Source organism: Chinchilla lanigera, unplaced genomic scaffold (genome assembly GCF_000276665.1).
Source record: "Chinchilla lanigera isolate Chin_1 unplaced genomic scaffold, ChiLan1.0 scaffold00009, whole genome shotgun sequence".
Taxonomy (NCBI): Eukaryota; Metazoa; Chordata; class Mammalia; order Rodentia; family Chinchillidae; genus Chinchilla; species Chinchilla lanigera.
In genome coordinates this window covers 24881080-24905198 of record NW_004955410.1, presented here as the reverse complement: position 1 = coordinate 24905198, position 24119 = coordinate 24881080, and the positions used below count along the sequence as shown (strand labels likewise).

Here is a 24119-nt window from a genome sequence, read left to right as displayed (position 1 = left end):
TTAGACTTCATTCACCTTAAGGAAACATTTTAATTAAAACAATTTAAGCCAGTGCTGATTATTTATAATATTTTCTTTGAAGGATTACTTCATTTTGTGTTCAAGAAACACTAACCTAATGAATAAACTCTTATAAATACAAAAAAAAAAATCTTAAAGTAGGAATAGGAAGAAGGTAGAAAAAACCATACTCTAGGGCCCATTTTTTCCTTTCAGAGATTTTGCTGATGGGCTTCTAAAATTCTGAGTCTGATTATTCTTGTTGTGGTGATCTATGTTGCTTTTTAAAGAGTTTGTAATCATTTGTTTTACCTATGTGGAACATAGCAGAAATTTAAACATTTATCTTGAGGTATGTTTTATGACTTTTCTACAGAAATTTGTTCATTTGTGCTCCGATGATATCAATCTACTTTCAATTCTAAGAATATGGTGAGCTCTTTCTCAACACTTTTATATTCACTGAGTCATTTCGTTTCCAAGCACCAAACCCCATGTTTCTTTCTTTCAGATCTTTGGGTCTGTATTTAAACATCACTTCTCCCAAATGCACTCCCATGACCTCTTCTGTCTAAGGACGTTTTTTGTTTTCTCTCATCACTTTCTTTATCTTTCCTGTAATACAGTATCTCCCATTTAAAATATTCACTTTAGCTTTTCATTGCCTATTTCCCTCATCAGACTGTAACTTAAACAAGGTCAGGACTCCACATTCATCACCTTTTTTTGTTTTGTTTTGTTTTATTTTATTTTGTGGTGCTGGGGATCAAACCCAAGGCCTCATACATGAACAAGAGCTCTACTGCTAAGGTCCACCCTCAGCCCCACAGCCAGGATTGTGGCCATTGTATTCCCAGTGGCCAGCACACTCTTGGCGCATAATAGAGACTAGCGGGCATTGATTAACTTTGGAAATATGGTAATCTCTGCTTTTATGACTTAATACATTCCTGGAAACCTTACCACTTCCTATCACTTAGGAAACCATTGTGAAAGAACTGAGAACTTATTCAGTGGTGGAAACATTCAGTGAGGAAATTTAAAGAACCACTAGAAGGTCAAGGTGTATTGGTTGAGCTATGTGGTTCAGACCAATTAAAGTAGAGGCCAACTCCCCAATAGAGTGTAGCTTTGGTATTTGAGCTACAAATACCTGTGCTCATTTGCTCTCCTTAATCCCACGGGTGCTTTTCTCCATGGTTTGATGCGAGGGTGGAGAGGAAATATTGGTCCTTTAAGGTTCTATTCCGTTAGAAAGAAGGCAATGATGAGTGCCTGAGTCAGGATGAGATCAAAGCAAGTTGGTACTCAATAGAGTCAGTGATCAAAGAAACAACCAGTTTGTAAGCCTCAGTTATTTATCCTTTCATCTTAGAACTCAGCTGAGTCATATGCTGGATAATTACTATTTCTCATTAACTCTACCATGCACATTTTTCCCACCTTTGAATTGTCTCTGAAATTGATCTTGAAAATAAATGCAGTGTTTCCTTGGCCAGTCTACTTGTTCACGTTTTTCTTTATAGAGTAGTCTGATGACAGTACTCTGGAACATTTACAATAACACAAGAGGCAAGTCACTAATATCAGTTTGCCCAGGGGAGGAACTTAGAAGCCCCTTTCTAGCAATCAGCCACTGTAGTAACCTTTCAGCGAAATATAGCCCCTAGCAATTCCTAGATTGCGGTTGCTTTTTCAGCCAGAAGTGGTCTTCTCTCAGCCTGATTCTAGCTTGATCCTGTGCTTTACTCTGATCGATACAATGTGAGAGAAGTGTACTGTATGACCTCTGGGCCTTGAGAGGGTTTCTAGTTCCTTTGAGAAGCCTCAATGACGAGAGGTTCTGTGGGGACAGAGAGGCACTTGGAGGAGAAGTGAGCAGGCCCAACCAGCAGCCAGCACCAGGCCCCAAGCATCTGATTGAGGTGTCTGAGCATCTTCCAGCCACCCTTGGTCTCCGACACCACCATGTGGAGCAGAGGTGAGCCACCTCCACTGAGCCCTGGCTGAGCTCCTGACCCCCAGGAGCAACAAGATGATTTTTGTTTTAAAATATGAAATTTTAAAATGTCTTCTAATGCAGTAATAAATGAGATACCACAGAGGTAGGATTAGAGTCCTTCAAACTGCTCTCTCTGTTTCCCCAAATTTTGAACAAATTCTCTTCTAATAAAAAAATACCCTGCGATGATGTAAACCTTAGAAAAATGGCCCATGTTTCTCCTACCTCCGATTTACTGGCACTAACAAAACCATCATAAAGTGCTATGAGGGGTCACAGTTTAAAAACAAAGGCCACTGGAAACATCATTTCTCTAAATCACCTTCTTACTTGATTGTTTCCATGTGATAGCACTTCTTGAAGTATCTGGGGCTTTCAAAAGAGATTTTCATGCATAACCCGACATGAAACTGTATAACTGATAGCAGGATCACCCCTAACATGTTTAATCCTGATTGCCTAGCAACTCCACAAGACAGCTACTTTGGACAAGTATTGTTCAAGACCATGATTAGTTGATGATCTGGGGCTAACAAACTACAATGGCACAGGCGTGCCCCTCAGACCAACTCTCCTGAGAATTGCCACTCAGAAAAACTGACCTGCTGATCAAGCAGGATATCCTGAGTGTGCGGCAGTTTCTCAATAGGAAGTATGAACATCAGGAACATTGCAAAAGGGAGGGCAAGAACTCTGACAGATTAATATCCGGTGAGGTGTGAAAAGGAACTGTAAGCTACTTACTTTGCAGTAACAACTTCAGAATGAAAGCTATTTTGGTAACCAACTGTCGTTATCCTAACCAAGTAAAACTGCAGCGTCATAAAACTAGGAATGTGCAGGAATCAATGAGTCTGGCTTTCCTAATCCCATTAGTTCTTTTGGAGAAAAAATTTCCTCTATTGCTCCATGAAATACAATATGTGTGTGTGTGTTTATACTTTGAAATAAGCCACATTATGTCATTAGGCCCTACTCTTCCTATTCCAGTTTAATACATGAATGCATGCCATCATTCTAGTTACTTTAACATTTCTTTGAAAGTAAACACAGCACTTCAACTCTGTGCCCACCTCTTTTTAATGAGGCACTAAAATTGAAAAGGAATTAACCTTTCCAGCTTTTGCTTGGCTTGCCTTCTCCAGGGATTAACCAAGGTTATAAAACCTTCCACTAGTGAGAACCCAAATCAACCTGCCATTCTAGAAAACTCTCACAGCCATATGGGATCCATTTGGATATCAATCTACTGAGGGATGCAGTCAAGACAAGTATCAATACCATCCTTATTACAGTTCAGTACGGTGTCGTACTTAGATATGTGTTGCTACATAGCAAGGAGAGACGTAAACCCAGAAAAAAACCATGGGATGGAATAATTACTGAAAAAAGCAAGTCACAGAGGAAAGGAGAGTGTAATATAGGAAAAGTTGAACCTGACAAACACTGCCATGGATGCAGTGATTGCCAATGAGGCAGGAGCAAAGACATCCTCTAGCGAGTGCAAAAGCTCCTAGCCAATTGCCACTGGGGCAAAAGCACATTGAGGACACGCAGGAGGCACTGAGACCTCCTGGCCTTTACTCTGGCCTCTACTCTGGCCTCTATCAGCAGACTTAGGGGAAACAATGCCAAATATTAAATGGCCATCTACTACAAATTCTCATTTGAAGATTAAGTTCTCTGTTGGTTTTTCTTCAAATTAATTTAGAAAAAAAACCCAGCTCACTTTATTTCTAGCAAATGATGCAGGGGAATTCACATCAGACCAGAGACCCAAAGTTGAGGCTCCTCAGGTGTCACCCTTCTTTTTTGACAAAAATAGTTGAAAGCAGTGTCGGGAGGTAAGAGTGAGAGTGAGCAGTGACATGGCCTCGTGACATCTCCCCAGTCGTCAGGGTTTCCCTTCACAGCACCTGAGGGTTTTCACTTCTCTGTGTGGCTCTCCGTGAAGGACCACCAATTGTGCCTGCTTTTCAAGAGGAAAATGGCCCTGACTCTCAATCAGGGTTGATAGCAGAGAACAGGAGAAAGCTAGATCCAGGCTATATATTGAAAGCTTGAAGGCTGAATGTACCTAGGACAGTGGTCTTTATGGATACTGTCCAACAGTGTGGACAGGGAGGCTGAGGAGAAGGGTGGGTGAAGTGGGGTGATGTGGTTTAGGGGACCCATGGGTCTGGGAGAGGGACCTTCAGAGAAGGAAAAAGGTGCAAGAGGTTTGTGGAAGGGAGACTTTCAAAGGAGAATATGATCTGAGTCAGCACCCCCAGAATGAAGGAAAGGAGGGAGTACTCCTCCTGCACCCATGGTTTAGGTTCAGCTAGAACCATTAGCTTAGAGACTTCACTTCCTAATGGGCTTCTTCAGCCTTTCTGGCATCTGGGGACAGGTCTCACCAAGCTCGATCCCCTATTAACTACCTGTATGACATGGCACATTATATTCTGCAAACCACTGGCTTAAAAACACCATCTGTCACCTGCTTTTAGAGTGAAACTCTGTCCATAGCCTATATAAGATTTTTGAGGGTCTGTCTCTTGTGGTCATAACCACGGCCTTGATAGGGTGAAGCCCTCTTGGTTTAGGGAGCCATTGGGTTTCAGTCAGGGATGGGTTTGGAACAGTTAAGCAACAAGGCAGTTTTCTTCATTTTCTATGCATTTTTAGCCGTCATCATGATTCATATGGCATAGTTCCTCGAAATACTGCAAAAAAAAGGATGAAACAAAATTCACAAGATATTTCCTATTGCCTGTGGCTCATGGATACATATTTTAATATTATTTATAAGTATGTAAGTATGTGTAGGTATGTTCAGGGTTAGGAAAAAAAAGTAAGAAATATTTATGGTGATTAAATGTAAGTACCGGGTAAGACTGTTTCAGATCTATTTTTTAAACTCCCTGAAAACAAACTGAAAGGCAGTGACTTTTGTGACAAAGCTGACTTCTCAAATGCAGAGGTAGAGTTAAGACTTTGGAGGTATGTATATGACACAGATCAGTTTTTAATGTTATGTTATAGACTAAAATTGTGAAGTTTAATTCTCCTTTTAACAGCATATTTTTTTAAAAAAGGAAGTCTAATATGAATGTAAGAAGATTATAAAGACATTAGGCCAGCTGTTCTCAAAGTGTAGCTGGAGGGTCCCTGGGTTCTTTCTAGGAGACTTCAAGGTCTTTCCATTTCCAATGACAGTTCTGTGTACAGTTAGATTTTTGTTATATTATTCAGCCAAAAAAAATGTAACTAACATATTAAATCAGAGGGCATAGGGACAGAATTCTAACTGTTCTCTAATGCCGGCACAGGAAGATGCCCATCTTATTATCTTTTTTGGGCTAAATGCAGTTAATATATATGAAAGATGTTATTTATGTTGTTATTTTAAGTGAATAAACACATATTATGATAACTTTTCTGTTTTAATTTCTAACATGGAAATATTAATAAATATAAATCATATAAACAAATGACCTTTAAGGTCCTCAATAAATTTTTAAGAGTGCAAAAGGATCCAGAGGCTGAGATGGTTGAGAATCCTGGTTAATTTTTCTCAAGATAATTCTCTAAACTTTGTACCTACGTGCTCTGGCTTGGATATGGTTTGAGTTTGCTTCCTAAGGGTTCATGTGTTGGAAGCTTGGTCCTTGGTGTGCTTGCTAGTGGTGAGGTGGTGGGACCTTCAATAGGTGGCCAAAAACTTGGCAGCTGGCATGGAAACTAACCAATCCAAATGTTTGCCTAACCATAGACAAAGTTTGCCTAACCTGAAAACCATAGGTTCAGTCCCACTGTCTCTGAGCTTCTGAGTCTTCCCTTCCAACTTGCAAATTTCATCTATTCTTTAGTATGTGAGAATTTCCTCTCCCACATAAAAGACCATTCTGCTCACAGGTCTATCCTGTGGCTTAGTATTTCATAGGAGCTCTTGAACCTGCACTCATTTATCTGTCTCAAGCACAAACTGTGCTTCACCTAGAAATTTTCCTCAAAATTGTAGAAGAATACCAAGTAGGATTTTACTGTAATGAAAGAAATGGAAAGGTCCCTAATGACTTTCATCACCAACGTAACTTATCCCAAGGAAATGGACCTTTAAATAATCTAATATTGTGTAATGCCTTGAACATCAGAGTCAGATTTATTTAAGTCTTGGAAAAATGCTAACATACTTCAACGTCCTCACTTTAACCCAATCAATTAAATTATTCTAAATAAGACCTAGTTAACACATTTCCTGAAGTGGAGTAGAATGAGCTTGTGATTAAAAATGCATGGAATGTACTTAGATATCTAATTTTCTGGTGAGATGAGATTACAAGAATTGGGAAAACTAGATGCAGGGGATTTCCAAAGGTCTGAGGCCAAACACTGATAGACTTTGACCAAGTTGGCAGAATGTATGACTCCTCATGCATTTTCCTTGTCACTTGCTTTCATGGATTGAATTGTGTACCCCTACCCGTCCCTAATTTGGATGTTGAAGTTCTAACCCCCAGTACTTCTGAATATGTTATTTGGAGATAGATAGCTCTTTGTAGAGATAATCAAGTTAAAGTGAAGGTGGGCACCAACCCCGTTTGACTGATGTCTTTGGACACAGCAATACATACAGGGGGAAGGTGATGTGAGGATACAGGAAGAACACCATGTGAACACCAAGACAGATGTCCAAAGCAAAGCAGAGAGGCCCACAGCAGATCCTTCCTTCCATCCCTCAGGAGGCACAAACCTTGCCGATACCTTGCTTCTTGCTTCCAGAATTTGCAAGATAGTAATTTTCTGCTGTGTAAGCCACCTAGTCTGTAATGGTTTGAAGATTCCTTAAAGGTTTGTGTGTGCCCTTGTCTGATCTTGTCCTTGTTCCTGCCCCCATTTCTTTCTCTCTTTCTCTCTCATTCCCCACTGTCATGATGTCAGCAGATTTACCCTGCCACACCCTCTCCCCTCTGGGTCCTCACCACAGACCCAGAGACAAGGGAGACAAGTGAGCATGGGCTGAACCCTCTGAAACCATGAGCCAAAATAAATCTTCACTTCTTTAAGTTGTTTTTCTCAGGTGTTTTGTCATAGCAGTAAAAAACTGACCAATACACAGCCTCTGGGACTTTGCTAAGAGCAGCCTCCGTGACCTTGCCTTCTGATTCCCAAACACAGTCCCATTTTTTTCTCAGGGGGAAGAACTTTCAGGGAAATGATTCTAAAGAGTTCTTTATTTCAGCAAGTGATAGTTAGAGGAATAATGGGCATTTCCTTATTATAGCTCTGACAACTGCCTCAGCCACACATGGCTCATGTGATGAATGCCTCCTTTCACCTTCAAACTGAAGAGGTATTCAGTAATAAACAAGTGGAAGTGTGGTCCCTTTAATGCTGGAAAGTAGGGAGTGTGGCCTGGCACATATGAAAGCCAGATCCCACAATCTTTTGGACATCACCTTCATTTGGGGACTTATCCCTTCTTGGGTACTTATTCCTCTGCTTTTCAGGCCCTCCAGAACCTGACCACACATGTACCCTGCACTCTTGAATCACCAATCAAGTGTGAATCAAGAGTCAATCAAGAGTGATATGAAGCTAATCAGGACTTTGACATTACTGCTGACCTAGGCATGCTCCAGTCACAACTCAGCCTCTTCTTTCTATGCCCACATCTTCTTTTGCTCCTCGCTTCCCTAATGCCTTTGCTCTTGTCATCACATGCTGACCAAAGAGTCATCTTTAACCACTTTAAATGTCCCTCTGCTACCCTGTGTTGCCAAGTCTCATGGATTTCTCTTTTGGTTTCTTCTCCCTGTGACTTTCTGTATATACCCACTTCTACCAGTTTTTGTCAGGCTATTGGATGATAGTAGGACACTGGGAATATTTTAATGTTGGGGTACCCAGTAGGACAGGATAAAAGATATAAGGAAGTCAAGAAGGAACAGGATGAGAATCAAGAATTGGCTTTGGGTTAGGGACCAGGTAAAACTAATAGCATGGGGGAAATAAAGGAGGGATGGAATGATGGCATCTGTTACATAGATATCATGGTAATAAATGGAAGTTAAATGTTCAATGGCTTGAGGAAATTAACAACTGGTGTGAATGTCAAAATGTCAACTACTCACAGAAAGGCAGTATCAGAGTCCTAGGTCATTGCAGAAGTGTCTTTCTACTTGCTTAAAGTTTCTTTCTCTAATAGTATACATATTTACACATGATTAACTGCACCATTGTATTTATTCATAAATGAACATTTTTGAGCAGACTTCTTGATACTCAGATTTGACAGGACGTAAGACTGACCTAATGAATCCATTATTTTCCTACCATCCTCTCCAACAACTCCTACTCCAAGTGATTCATAGTCACAAATGTTTAAAAGCAAATTTATCACTGAATCCCCAAATTTTAACTCATTTATTGTAATCAAAATAGAAATTAAAAGGCAAAGATATTGAATGATTACTGGGGTGAGCACCGCACAGTAATATTATTTCCCTCTGATCACTTTTTCCTTTCTAGGACAAAATGAAAAAATGAGGACATTCTGCAAAATGCAGAAATTATCTATCCTCTCTGCCTTGTTGTACCTTTGTTTCCTTTGTTTACCATTTTTGTCTTCTGAGCTTGAGAACTTCTAAGCCGACTTTTTGGAATCCATACGAGAACAAACCAGGTGCTTGATTTGGTGCTCTTCTAACTTTAACGCTGCAGTGTGACGCAGCTTCCAGTTTCTAACCCTGAAAGGCTGGGCGATAAACCACTGCGTCCACCTTTCTCTCAGTTTTTCTTCTTCAGATTCAATACAACAAAGGCCCAAGCAGGGTCCCTCTCCTCTAATCCCAGCACAAGAAAGCTTTCAATTAGTCTCTCTCAGTTAGCTGTCTTTTATAAAAATATCAATCGTACATTTTTGGAGAAGTCAATCCATTAAAAAATATGATATTTAAATTAATGTACTTGATTTATAAAAAGGATTGTTACACCGACCTCACAGAAGGTCAGAGGTAATGAATTATAAACTGCTGAACATTTTTTAGGTGAAGCCAACTAAGAGAAAGTTTGGTTTATACTGGGAAAGCATAAAGATGAATGCCATCTGCTATGAAGTATTTGATTCGTCACACTGTAAGTCTCCTTCCGGGCCTCCGCTTGCTTGTGTGGACTTGGAGGGGGTCCAGGGGCGGAAGTTGGGGAGAGGAAGTCCATGGAAAATGCCCAGTTTTCATTATCACTCAAGTCTTCTAAACAGATGCGACTTGTCTGGACCTGTTTGAAAAGTTTTGAAGAAATACTTTACACATGACAAATGAAATTCTGGTTATAGAAGCAGGAACTTAGCTAGACTGTCCCAAGCTCATGGCAAGAGGGAACAAGAAAGAGAAACTTTGGTTTAGGTACATATAAGGAAGTGCGTGTGTATGGGTGTGTGTGTGTGTGTGTGTGTGTGTGTGTACGCGCAGACAAAGAGTCGTACCCATGGAAAGATGGGTATTTGGACACGTGGCTATTATATCATCAAGCCACTAGGAACCCACTTGTCCGCTGAGCCCGCAGGCCTCAGGTACAGGTCCCCATTGCAGCCACACTTGACACATGGTCTTAAAGCTCATAATAATTGAATGAGCACTTACCAGGTGCCCCGAATTGTGCATTTTACAGATACTGTTGGATTTAGTCCCCTTAAGATACCGAGACTAAACTTAGCCCCAGTTGGGAGGAGAACCCTGATACCCAAGAAAGTTAAAAGATTTGCCCCAAACCACACACTTAATCTATCCATCGCCCAGAGCTGTGTAAGCACCATCCCAGCTCCTTCAGGGCTGTCTCTGGTGGCTTTTTTAATAGTTAGATGATTCTCTCAGAATAAATACAGAAACCTCCCATCTGCCATTACAAACGTTCCTGAGGATTGCTATGTGCTAGATTATGCTAAGAGAAGATGAAAACGTATTAGTATATAGGGCTGAGGAGATAACACTCACCTGGCACATCTGAGGTGCTGGGGTTCATGCCCCAGGACTAATTAGTATGTAATGCATATATAATATATAATAACATAATATATATAACATATATCTGAAATAGCTCTTCATTCATTCATTCATCTGTTTAGTAAATTTTTCTTAAGCATTCAAGCACTGTGAGGCCTGGTGTCTCAGACACTATGTGATGTGGTAGGGTTAAAAAGCCAAGAAAGAGTCTATGCTTAATGCTAGCAGTGATAATAACAACATTAATAATGATAGCTAACATTTACTGAGGGCTATGCTAAGTGCTTTCGCTATTCTAAGCACTGTGCGCCCATTAACCCACTCAAGCTTTTCTGCGAACATTTTGGGTACTTCTACCATAATCTTCAGTCAACAGATGAGGACACTGAGGCACAAAGGGATTAAGAAACTTGTGATGGATCCAAGAGTGAAACACAGTTTGAAAACTGAACATCATGTAGGAAGCAAAAGCAACAACCAAAAAAGTTTTTCAAAATGAGAGAATTGAGGGCAGCCTATGGTCATTAGGGCCAAGGGCAACCAGTGACCAAGTATGCCTGGCTAGGTAGCTTGTCCTCCAAGTGGGCTTGTGGCTCTTGGCAATTAGGTTAGAAATGTTGACAGAGTATGATAAACTGGGTATTCAAGAGACAGAAATGAAATTCTTACAACTTCTTTCAGCATCATTTCAGATGTATGTGGCTGTTTCTATAACAGCTGAACTCAGGGTCACATGGCAGAGGTGATTTTGGTTGTGTTTGGAAAAGGGTCAGCAAGATCCTAGTAGCCTCATACTAGTAGGAATCCTGAGGTGGTTATTTCTTTTATTAGGATTCAAATGCAAGGTGTTCCTGTAGTGTTCATTCATTTGTTTAATAAATATCTATTATTTATTAAAGTATCTATTATGTACCTAGAAACTTTTATGTACCTATCTATTATGTACCTAGAAACTTTCCTATACACTCAACACATGCAGAGAACAAAATAAAAAAAAAAATGCTTGCTCTTCTGGTTACATTCTTGTAAGTGAGACAAACAGTAAACAAAGCATAATAAATATGTATATTACAAAGTGAGTTAGAAGATGATAGGTGTTATTTAAAAAGACATAGCAGGAGATATTTAAATTAAGCCCTGAAGGAAGTAGGACTAGCAAGTGCCAAGGTCCTGTGGCAGGAGGTTCCTGGTATATTAGGAGACCAGCATAACTAGCGTAGAGTTAGTGAGGGGCAGAAGAGCAAGAGGTGAGATTGGAGAGAAAATGCCTGCTGGGCACAAGGTAGGCAACTATGAAGACTTTCTGTTTTAGAACCAGTAAGGTAGGGGAGGCTGTTAGACATTACGGCAGAGAGGTACAGTTGGGACTTGGGAAGTGGGCGGTGTATAAAACAGAATAACAGTCCTTAGTACATGGGTGCTACTGAAAGCCACAAGGACAGATGGAATCACAAAGGGAAAGAAAGAAAAAGAAGAAATAAGACCAAAGGTTGAGCAGTGGCCCTTCAATGTCAAGAAACGAGAAGGATGCCACCACAGGAACTAAAACGAAGCGGTCACTGCTGGAAGCAGATAGGAGAATGTGGGGTCCTGGGACAGGTGGAGAACATGGGTTGAGGAAGAGCATGCAGCTGTGTCTGACATCCACTGGAATGACACATCCAATGAAAGTCGTGTCCAAGCCTTTCTCCAGTACAGGAGTCAGGACTTAGGCAGATAATTTAAGGGACAGAAATAACTTTCTAATGGAAAAAAAGGTAAAACAAAATTTCATAATGAGATGATAGGAGAATAACAATAATTAATACATCGTATATTACTATCTTCAAAGTAGTTACCCAGAGTATAAGATATGGGCATAAAAAGTTCTCCAGTCAATATTAGAGCAACCTTCCTTTTCTATGAACTAAGTGACACTAATAGTATAATTAACTTGCATTTTTCTCCCTTTTTCCTTCCTTCCTTTCCCCTTTCCCCCATCCTAGTTTCTTTTTCCTTTTTAGCAATTTCTTCTCATTTTGCCACACCTATTGTACATTTTAAACTTTATTTACTCTCTCAATTTCTCACACCAGGGAGATACTACAGTGTTTGTATATTTGAGTCTGATTTATTTCACTAATGAGTATGGTCTCAAGTGGCATCCATTTACCTATAAAAGTCTCATGCTTATCCTTCTTTATGGTTGAGAAGTACTCCATTGTATAAAAGTACCACATCTTTTTTTTTTATCTGTTCCTCAGTTGATGGGCATTTGGATTATTTCCAAGATTTAGCTATTACAAATTGTGCTGCTGTAACATGGATGCACATATATCCCTGTGGTATGATGTTTTTAATTCTTCTGGGAAGATCCTCAGAAGGGGAATAGCTGGGCGAAAGGGGTCCTCCAATCCTAGCTTTTTGAGGGATCTCTATACTGATTTCCACAGTGGTTGCACCAGTCTCACTCCCACCAACAGTGGAGAAGTATTCTTTTTTCTCCACAGCCCCTCCAGCATTTGTTATTGGTTGATTTCTTGGTGATAGCCATTCTTTCCGGAGTGAGAGGAAATCTCAGTGTTATTTCAAGTTGCATCTCTTAAATGACCAATAATGTTGAACACTTTTTCCTGTATTTATTTGCCATTTGTATTTCTTCATCTGAGAAGTGTTTGTTCATCTCAGATGCCCATTTTTGGATTGGGTCATTGAATTTGGGGGATCTTATTTTTTTCAGTTCTTTCTATGTTCTAGATAGAAGTCCTTTGTCTGAGGAACAATTGGCTAAAATATTTTTCCCAATCTGTGGGTTGTCTTTTCACTCTGTTGGTGATTTCTTTTGATGTGCAAGAGCTTTTTAATAAGATGTGGTCCCAGTTGTTGATTCTTTGAAGTATTTCCATGCACTTTGGCATTTCTGTATGCAAACAACAAACTCACTGAGAGAGAAATTAGGGAAAACGAACCCTTCATAATAGTATCCAAAAATACTTAGTAATTAATCTAACAAAGGAAGTAAAAGACCTTTACATTGAAAATTACAGTACTTCAAAAAAGGAGATCCAAGGGGATATCAGAAAATGGAAAGATATCCCCTACTCATGATAGAAAGAACAAACATTATGAAAATGGCCATACTCCCAAAACTGTTATACAGATTTAAGACAATCCTGATCACAAAACCATTAATATACCTCATAGAACTAGAGAAAATATTCTTAAAATCCATTTAGAACCAGAAGAGACCTAGAATAGCAAAAAACAATTCTGGGCAATAAAGGCAAAGCAAGACCCATCACAATGCCTAATTTGAAATTATGCTGCAAAGCTACTGTGATAAAAGTAGCATAGCAGTGGCAAGAAAAACCAGATCTGAGGATCAGTGGAACAGAATAGAAGATGCAGATGCAACTACAAACATAAGGTGGCTACCTTATCTTTGACAAAGGGGCCTAACACAAGATAGCCTCTAATAAATGCTGCTGGAAAAACTGGCCCTCTACATGTGGAAGATCAAAACTAGATGCATGTCTATCACTACTGGCAGAGAAATTAGGCAGAAATCTTGGAGGCATAGGTGTAGGCAGAGAGTTCATGAACAACTTCTTTTTTCTTTGCAAGAAGACAAAAAATTGCTTCAGCAATTTGCATAAGTGCACCCTGTGAGAAGGACCCATGTGAGTCAAGAATGAATGGAAGAGCTCTTAGCAACATCAATTAGTCATAAGCCCAGTTCTTCACCTCATGTGTACATGTGGTTTCTAGCCAGTCTGGAATTTGTTTAACAAAACAACCCTGGTCTCTGTTTCCCCCTTGTGATTCTTAAAGCAAAAGATTATTTTTGAAAGTATAGGTCATACTATAGTGTAGTACTAGAGGTGCCCTATTTTCATTTTCTGAATTTCATAGAAAAAAAGGATGTATGGATCCTTGGTGAACACACTTCTAATTAAAACCAAGTTTCCTTGTGTTCACCAGCATCTTCACCTTCACCTCCAAGAAGCATTCTCCAGCCTTGGCGTCCTTAGCATTGGTGCCCACTAGAGACTTTACACTGCCCATTCTCAAAACCATCTCAATGTTCTTTCACCCATTCTGGCTACCTTCTCTGGTTTGGAATGGAGTCCAGAGAAACCAGATTTGGCCTCATCAAAATATGGACTTGAGACTAGTGGAAACCAAAGTCTTCTGGGTAAGCATTGGCAAGAGACAGGAAACCATCCAAAGACCTCATTCCATGGTGAGCTGGTTGGGCAAGCAGAGTCTGGGGTTTTCTCTAAAATGACAGCACTCTGTGGGCCTGGATTCTCGAGGGGTTGTGTCTGGGTAGGAAGGGAGCTGATAAAAGCTCCTGTCTATCCAGGCATCTAAGATTCACTTACTGCATAACTCCGATGTGTCATGCATGGAGTCTCCTTTTTGTGAGGTAATAATATATTTATTTTGTCATATTGAAGAAACAAGACATAGTCTAACAATGAGAGGTCTGGGAATAGATGGTATAGCATTGGGGTAACAGCATCAGCTGGTTGAGTCAGGCTGGCTTGGCTTCAGATCCTAACCCTAGCCAATTTTCCTTTGAAACATTGCTTAATTTCCTTGGGTCTCAACAATTTCCTCCAAATGGGACATTATAATATACTCTTGGAGAGGGTATTGTGAAGAAACCAGATAATCTGTGGAAAATGGCCGATACTGTAGTGGGGATATAATGTCTGCTAGTTCAGTGGGGAGTCTATGTGCCACAGTGGTTATCATTCTTTTATCTGCTGTAGTAAGATGTAGGTGAAATAGCCTAAGTGAGTCTTCCCATTAGTGGCTGGGGAAATGAATTATTGCTTAGGAGAGTGGTGGCAACTTCATCATATTTTGCCCTCTGTAGATATTTATAATCAACCACCATGTTTCTTCTGCTCAAGCTAAGTGATGGCTTCCAAGTGATGGCTGTAGGACAATATCAGTTAATTGGAGTTAGCTTGTATGGTGTAGCCTGTTTTCCACTCGATTGGAGAAGAAAGCCCCAGGGCAGTATTTCTGAGAGCTTGTATCTTGACAATCATTTTAAAAAAGAAAGGAGAATATGACTCAAAGACAACACCCAACAGTGAACATTAGGAAGAATCTTTAAGCCTCGAAGGCAGCTTCTAGCTATGGAAGGCAACGCTCAGTGAGGAACACACTCAGATGTATAAAAGCCTCTGGATTCCCTTCTCCATGGAGATGAATAGTCTCACGCTAGTGTCCATGCCCCAGGAAAGGGTAGATACAGCTATAGGCAGTGAACTTGCCGAACAGCCTGGCTCTTAGGCTACACAGTGTCTTTCAAGGCCTGAGGCTTCCCAGGGAGTGGGATCTCGTTTCTCCCAGCCCATAAGAGCAGTTGCCTGCCTTTCTATCTCCCTCCATCACTGAAGCCCAGCCCTTCTGGGACTCAGGAGACAGAGGGAGTCAGTGCTCACTTCCTTCTCCACCAGCGCCAGACTTCAGCCAGAGTGGCCAGGGGTGAATCGGGAGTATATTCTCCCCTTGTCAAGGTCAGGCCCGTGGGTTAGCATTCAGTGAAGATCCCAATAGGCTAAATGTCTGAGCACAAGGGTGATGGTAATCCACCCCCAAGTCCAGGATACTGAAAGATCCTTAATAAGAAATACATCTTCACTGCCTCACAGATGGCCCAGCAAGTGGGGAGAGGCAGAGGATTTTAGGTTTCAGTTTCCTAATTTGGTCTAATCCTGGGTGTTTCTGCTGCTTATTAGACAGAGTTGCTTCCCTGACTGGGGGAATATAATAAGGAGGGAGAGGCTGTGGCAGGTACTTGCTGAGAACTCACTCCTTCTCAGGTTCTTTTAAAACGGCATTTCCTGATGTGTCACCTTTTCCCTGCAACACTTTAAAGACCCAGGAAAGAAACAACTACCACCCCAGCCTTTGGACAAGAATTCCATATGCTAATATCACAGTCATGCCACAAACATCCGTTATACTGAAGCAGGGTACAGAGGTAGCTCAGAGGATACAAGGTTAACAGGCACGTAGCAAGAACAAGTCTAGAGACTGAATGCACAACATGAGGCCTAAAAAGAGTAGTGCACGTTTAAGGAAATACATAGAAAAAGACAGCAACCCCAAGAGTGAGCACCAGAGTCCTAGCGCGTAAACATAGGGCGAACTGGTCTCACTTGATCAAAGCAGGCTCTGGGGCCTTGATGTGAGGGGGAGGAGAAGTTTGAACCTCAAAAACCACTTGAGGAAGTTCACTGAATTCCAATCTGAATCATAAGTTTGAGAAGATAAAATTCTAATGTGTCAATAGCAAAAACTGAGATTAGATCAAACTGTCAATTCACTGACTAGTCATTGGAAAGTGATTTCTAAGAAAAAAAGCAAGAGCTTCTTGGGCAGAGAGATAAGAATAATGGATAGAATGACTCCATAGAAAGGCTCGGAGTTGCTTTCTCCTAGCATTCTGATGTCTTACTTACACGTCACTGATAACAATCCTTTTCTTCCTACTGAGAACCATGTGCAGTATGTTTGGTTATTCACTTCCAATAACAAGCCCAAAGAGGATGCATTATTTCTCCCAATTTTCCAACGGCAGTACAGGCTCAGAGTTTCGGAATGGGCCCTGTCTGCCCAGAAGGGAGGGAGCTTCACCGAGAACCCCTGTGGTCCTGACTCAAATCTACTCTTAAAATGAGTTGAGCACATACTTTCTCAGTGACAGCAGACTCAAGAGAGTCAGGCCACCAGCCGTCAACTCTCCACATCCTTGGACCTCCCTTTAGAGGGCACCCTCTTCCTCTGGTTCCATGATTGTTTTAGGGTACATCTCACAGTCACCCGCAGGGTTGGTCAAGTCCGGGAGACTGGCCCCCATCCCCACATCCTCAGCCCTCTTTGGAGCCTGAGATTTTTGCATTTCAAGCCCGTTCCCCAGATGACGCTGGTGTGGGGACTCCACTGAGGTGAAGGTCAGTGCTGGTATTGCAATGTGGCTACTCAACAAACTTGCTCGTTTTAATTCATAAACAAAAGACAAGCTGTACAGTTTTGTTTGGTGATTGGTGCAGTCACATTTCCTCTGTTCTAAAGAAGAGCTTTCGCCAACTGTACAGTTAAGTAGGTCCTGCGGGGACGGCCCTCACCTCAACAACAATTTGCAGGATCGACACATTTTCCTGTGCGAAGCATCCCTGGAAGTTCTGGTAAGAGACCAACAGCAGATGTGTCAGCACGCAGGCTGCGTGGAGAGCCCAGAGATCCTGGGGCTCTGCAGTCCTCGGATCCCATCAGCCTGTAAGCCCCTGCCCAACCCTGCAGGCTGCAGGCTGAGCATGTCTCTGTCCAAGGCCTAGCGGCCCGGACACCAGGCCCGGTTTTGAGGAACTGCGTCAGAAGGCCGTGCACTCAGGATTTAGTCCCCAGTCCGATTTCTACTTTTCCTCCCCATTCTTGCCAGTTCTTTACATCCGTTAGCAGGACTGTCCAATAGAAATACCTTGTAAGCCACATGTTATTTAATTCCTTTAGTAGCCGTATTAAAAACAAAATAGGTGGAGTTGATTTTAAGAATATTTTAACCCAATATTAATATATTTAATAATATACTAAAATAGTACTTCATCTAATAAATATAAAAAGAAACTAATGAAATATTTTATATTTTCCCCCTACCAAGTCTTTGAAATCTGATGTTGCTTAACCCTGATACAGGTTTCAGCTCAGACCAGCCTTCTTGTAAGTGTCCAGTTGCCAAATGGTGACTGGGATCACCCTTAGAGACTTGTAGCTCTTCTGCTTTTGCAGCTGTTATGAGGTCAGAACCTAGAAAGAGCCACATGGGAAAAATCTCCAGATACAGTTTATTAATATATGGGTGCCAGCAGCAAAGCATGGCTGTGCCTCAGAATTTCCTGGGACACCTGCTAAACCTAGAACTGCCTGTGCCTAACCCCAGAGCTACTTATTAGAATGGGGTAGGGAAAGAGGAATTGGCAATTTTAACAAACTCCTTGGGTAATGTGGCTGCATGTAGCCCAGAACTTTCTACAGAGAAACAGTCTGAATCACCAGAGGGAGAAGCATGAAATCCCACCCCGGGTGTCAGGAGAGAGGGCTGATGCCAACGTTCACACCTTTTTCTGTCAGCTTATTTACTTAGTCTTGTAGCTTGACTTGCATGGGAATGCATTCTTAAGAGAGAAACCTTCTGATTATTTGTCAGGTTTATGTTATCATCCAGTTTGTAGAATAAACACAGTTCTTGTGGCTTTCTAATCTTGCTTTTGCGATTAGTTTTTATTTATACGAGATTTGTGCATAGATTGCTATGCAAGTGCTGCCACCTAGTGATAGAAAGCACAATGACACACGTTGGAATGAACGTCACTGCGCCCTCTGTGGGTAAAGCTGGGTCCTGTTTAATACACAAGTTTACTGCCCCCGTGTGGACCTATTGATCAGAACCGGCTCCTGATCCCAGTCTTGCCTTAGAGTAGGGGTGAGAGATGTGGGTGGAGTGGAGATAAAAGGCAAAATATTATTCTCCTATGTGGTATCAAAATATAGTCCTGTTCAAAATATATATATATATATATATATATATATATATATATATATACAGTCCTGTTTGGCTGTCCAGGTCCTGTTTCTATGTGCTGGTTTTTAGAAACACTGGTATCCTGTGCTGTGGCCTTCTCTGGGTTAGAAAAAGGTGCCTTTACTTAAGTAAAATCACATTCATAAACACTAGCACATTTTAAATTTTTAGTAATAACAATTTTCAACAATATACAAATACTTCCTATGCAAAACAAAGTTTATACTGGTTTTGTATAGATTATGCAAATCAAATTCTTTTTTTTTTTTGTCTTTTCTTCTGGTACCAGAAATCGAACTCACGACCTTGCGCTTGCCAGGCAGGTGCTTTGCCACTGAGCTAAATCCCCAACCCCGCAAATCAAATTCTTGATGATGATAATAAAAACTTGAATTTTTCAATAGAATGAAGAATTCAATACCACCGGAATATGATTCTTTGTTGCAAAATAGTTTCTTTTCCTGTCTTCACAGAATCAGCATCGTTACACTTTAGGTTGTGACAAAATACCAGATACAAACCACTTAAAAGGAAGAAAGGTTTATTTGACTCACGGTTTCAGGAGTTTCAGTCCATGGTCAGTGAGTCCATTGCTTTTAGGCCTGTGGTAAGGTAGTAACGTGGTGGAAAGGTGTGATGGAGGATACTGTCTCCACCTCATGGCATCTAGAAAGCAGAAAGAAAGGGAAAGAGCCAGAGAGGAAGGAGAAAGGGCCCAGATATACTCCCCAAGTTCATGCCCCGGAACCCACTCTCTTCAATAGCTCCCACCTCCTGTTTCTATCACCTCCCAAAAATATCATTAAATCACGATCTCATCAGTGGACTGATCCACTGACCACATTAGAGTTTTCACGATCTGGTCACTTCCACAAAGCCAATCATCAACCAATCTTTCAAAAGAATGAGCTTTTTGAGGAGCATACTAGATTTCAAACATAACTATCATTTAGCAATTTCAGTGTCTACTTTTTCCAGTTGTCTCATTTGCTGTAGAGATGATTGCAATATTTGACAATCTTCCTTGTGATATTGTAATATTTAGATATAGCATAAACTTTAGTTTATAAATAAAATTTAATTTTGAGAAGCTATATTTCCTACTGATTACATTCTCCACTGGCCAAGTTAACTATATCCTGAAAGTTACAAAAGTACTTGGAAATTTCTGATAAATTACTGCTACAAATACACTCCAACGTCTAAAGAAGACTCATGTTAGAATTTAGAAAGCAATTTAAGGTTTTACTAGCTCCTCATATATCAACAATCCACCAATAGCACATCTTGTACTATGTTTATAAGCTATAATTGCAAGTTTGTAAGTAGCTAAATTTGCTTTTTGGCTTAAAATTTCCAAGTCATACATCATGCAGAAAGCAGATGTCTATAATATTCTTTTAGCATTATAAATCTATCTTTTAGTAATGAGATTACCACATCTATTGTTTAAAAAAAAGAAACTGATTTTAAAATCTAATTCAAGACATGAAAGAACTGATCATGAGATTTTTCATTTGAAGACCTTTTAACTTTATTTTTTATGGTAGAGAAGATAGTATTAAAATCAAAACTCTGACTTGCTTAGCATCAGTAAAAGATATTTGATAAATGTAATCACTGGTTTTCTTCAAAGAACTGTTTAACTCCTTGGATGCTTTTAAGAGCATAATTCACATTGAATTTGGTACCTGCCTCACTTGGCTTAAGTGAAATCAAATAATTTCACTTAGTACATGATCTAAAATTAATACTGAGTAAGTAAGTTAATTTTTAGAAGTACAATTTTGAATTGAATTCTGAAATCTATACAATAAAATTATATTGAATATTGCAAATTTCTCCTTTATCTCAACCTTTTCATTGTACTGTTGAAAATGGCCTCCACTTTAGGTTTGATATGAACGTTTTTAATGCATTTGTGCATTTCATATAGCCGCAAAGGTCTCAAGCAACATGTTTTTAAAACTCTGTCAGAAGGTACAAAGATATCTTTGTGCACTGTTTACTATCAAATGAGTACAGGATAGGAAATACAGTGTTCTAGGAATATTTTAGAGGCTTTTTTCTATTACAATTCATTGTTTTCTACCTGTCTGCAGCATTATGGTGTCCCTGGCCTTTAAACTGTTTTGAAGTAGTTTTTATGAGTCTTCAATTTAAAACATTCAATTTTCTTTTGTACACTAAACAACACCCCCACTGAAATATGAATTTATGGAAATGGTTGCATTTGGAAAATAATGTAATGGTAATTATCATTGTTCACAAAATCTACCTCAGGAGGTATATCCAAAATGAGAGAGACTTCCTTAGCCAGGCAAAGATGTGTGGCTGAGAAATCAAGCTTTATTTTCATTTTCTGAAATATGACTGGAAGAAAAAGCTTTCATTAAAGCAATGAAATCTGAAGGTGTTATTTCTAAATCCTCAGTGACAAAGTGAGCATGTAGTGGAAGGTGAATGGGGCTTCCCAGTGAGAGCTCAGTGCTGGTGGTCTCGGTGTGTTTACACCAGGTCTTCTTTGTCAGGCATCCTAACGAAGACAGCTTCCCGTAGTCCCTGCAAACCACCTAACTGGTGTTCCTAGAATCCTGGAGCAGCTGGCTCAACAGCGCTCAAGAACCAGGATAAGTGGCACTGGGCCAGGTTTCCTACTTTCCCGTCTTTCACATGGTTCATCCTTCTGGGTTTCTCCCTCCCCTCCTTACATATCACCTAGTGAAAGGCAAAAAACTTTCAAAAAATGAGCTCTTGTACCTTTCATGCTGAGGTCACTGTAGTGTGTAGAGTTGGACTTGTGGCCTTTCTTCCCTTGCATCTGAGCCTCACTCACAGAGCCAGGGAAACGCAGTTGCCTTCCTGGCCCTTCCAGAGCTCCCGGCACCCATCTCATGACATTCCGACTTTCTGTCTCCTCCTTCCAGAGGGTCAGGAAGGGTGTAATACAGCCTGGAGCTGCCGCAGAGCACTTCCTCTCCGTTCCACCTGCCTTTACCTGAGACTTCTCCTACCACCCAGGCCTCTTGGCCTTTGCCTTGACAATTGTGGACCTTCCTAGTTTTCTGTTTATGAATATAACAGCAAGAGGTTTTCCTACTAAAGTCGATTCAGTGTTCCAGATTCCATGGCCAGAGCTGACTGAGATGTTGATTTAATCCTTTGTCCTCCTAGCACCTCGTCAATGCACTTAGTCTCCTTACTCTCCGGCAACCTTGCCTTCCTCAGAGTTCAGGGGCAAGAGCCATGGTCTAAGACAGTGATGAACTATGGCAAGTGTGATACATTGGCTGTTTGCTACCGTTGAAAGCTCTAAAAGGCTCTCCATCACTGGTCTAGGAGCTTAGACAAGTGGGCCATGCTCATTTGTACTTGAGCCAGGAGAAATCTAAGCACCAGAGATGGGGTTGACCAGCAGGTGCTCCTGGAGAGGATCCCACCTGGTCCCAGCTCTCTCTTTGTACTTTGCAGAGACCTGGAGCTGCAACTGTGTAACTTCATCACTCCTTAGACTCACACTGGTTCCCAAACTTCAGTGAGCCTTAGAATCACAGCAGAAGCTTTTTAACAACATAGGTTCTGCACTCCTGGCACAATTCTAGGCCACTCTTTTGGTATGGTGCCTGGGAATGTGACTAGTTCCATACTCATGTGTCTACCAGTCCTACTCGGAATTTGTACTCTATGACAAGCAACGTCCTAGGCCCTCAGGGCACATCAAAAGACAAGACAGAAAAATCTCCACCCTTGTGTAGCTCACATTCCAGGGGTACCAGTAATAAGCAGAATAGGGAATTTTATGCTATGTTAAATGATGGTAAGTGCTTAGGGAGAATGTAGCAGGGGGTAGGGGTAGAAGAGGGCCATCAGAAGAAGCCCGGCTGAGAAGGTGACATCTAAGCAAGGCCCTTAGGACAGCAGAGTGAGCTCACCGGCATCAAGGCATTTTCTGCCATGGGAATTGTCCTGGTGGGCTCGAGGATCAGCGAGGAGGCCAGAGCGGCTGATTAGAATGAGCTGGGGAAAAGCAGAGGAGATGCGGCAAGAATGGAAACTTGGGCCGTTTCCTGTGGGGCATTGGTACTAACTGTAGCTGGGAATGAAAGCCTTCAGAGCAGCTTCATCCATGCCCGCCATTCTGTTTCTAGGCTGCCAGGACATGGAGAGGGCTGTGTGTGTTTTAGCCTCAGTGTGAGTAGCTTAATCCCATCCCTATCCTCACATAATTTATATTGTGTTCAGAAGAATCACCAGGCCACTGCATTTACAATAAACTGCAGTGGGTCGGAGGTGGAAATGCGTGGGTTGAGGGGTCATCCAGAGGCATACAGGGCAGGATGGAGTCGGGGCCATATGGGGCAAGGAAGGCTGAGAATCCGCAGGAGGTTCTCCAGGTGACTTCCCATTTTTTTTCTTAAGGTACTGGTTCTGAACTGATGGGGACAAACTTTTAGGGGTGGGTGCCATTGCCAGGTGTGCCTATGGGTAAGGTGGGGGTGCAGGGGTGAAGCAATGCATTTAGCCTTAGCGGAACCCAGTGACTTAACCCCATTTCCATGTTGCTCACATGCTTACAAATGGAATTCGCTGGGATATTCTAGTCCCCCCGATGTTCTTCTGCTTGGAGCCTGAGGGATGGGTTGCCTGGTGATTTTGCAGTGATTCCCCTAGCCAAATGAAAGCCTCAGCACCATGTTTGCCTCATTGAAAGGTAAAGTCGGATCGCCAGGGCCTCTGTCATTGTTTTAATTGAGTTTCCTCATAATTTCCTGTACATCAGAACACAAACAGGTCTTTGCTGATGTTAAAATGGGGTCATACTGGGCTATGTGACTGATGTCCTTCCAGAAGGGAAAATTGAAGACAGGCTTATGAGGATTTTGTTGTTGTTTTGTTGCTGTAATGAAATATCAGAGGTAGGATAATGCTGTAAATTAAAAAGGTTTGTTTAGCTCAGCTTTGGAAGTAGAAAGTCCAAACAACATACCATGTTATCTCTGGCAAAGGCCCACGGCAGAGGCAGGGGTGCATATGGGAAGAAAGATCACATCACAAAACAGGAAACCAGAGGGAAACTCAGGTCAGGCTCAGGCCTTTAGAACAACTTGCTCTCATGAGAGCCTTCATCCCTTCTAAGGGCAATGTCCCAGCATCCTAAGTTTGGCCCTGTGTCTTAGAGGCTCCATATCACCTCCCATCACCACACTGGAGACCATGTTTCTGAAATATGAACTTGGGGGTGGGGGCAACATTCAAGCCAAAGAATAGACACATGGAGAATAGCATGGAAATATCCAGGCAGATGTTAGGGTAAGATATCTATGAGCCGAAACCCCAAAGGCTGACAGCAACCGTCAGAAGCTAGGAGACAGGCACAGAACAGCTTTGGCCTCACAGTCCTGAGAAGAAATCAACCCCACAGGCACCTGGATCTTGAGCCTCCAGAACTGCGAGACAGCAACATTCTGTTGTCTGAGCCACCCAGTGTGTGGTACATTATTACAGCAGCCCCGGCACATGATACTCGCCATCTTCTCAGACCAGA

At 41.3% G+C, this 24119-nt stretch overlaps 1 long non-coding RNA gene across 1 annotated transcript; it reads right to left on the bottom strand.

Moving 5' to 3' along the window:
• Positions 1 to 8382: 8382 nt before the first annotated feature.
• Positions 8383 to 22352, bottom strand: LOC102008387. The gene is made up of 2 exons (XR_001232709.1): positions 19129 to 22352; positions 8383 to 9265 (listed from the first exon to the last, which is right to left on the bottom strand). It is a non-coding gene; the product is annotated as an uncharacterized LOC102008387 (long non-coding RNA).
• Between the last annotated feature and the right edge of the window lie 1767 nt (positions 22353 to 24119).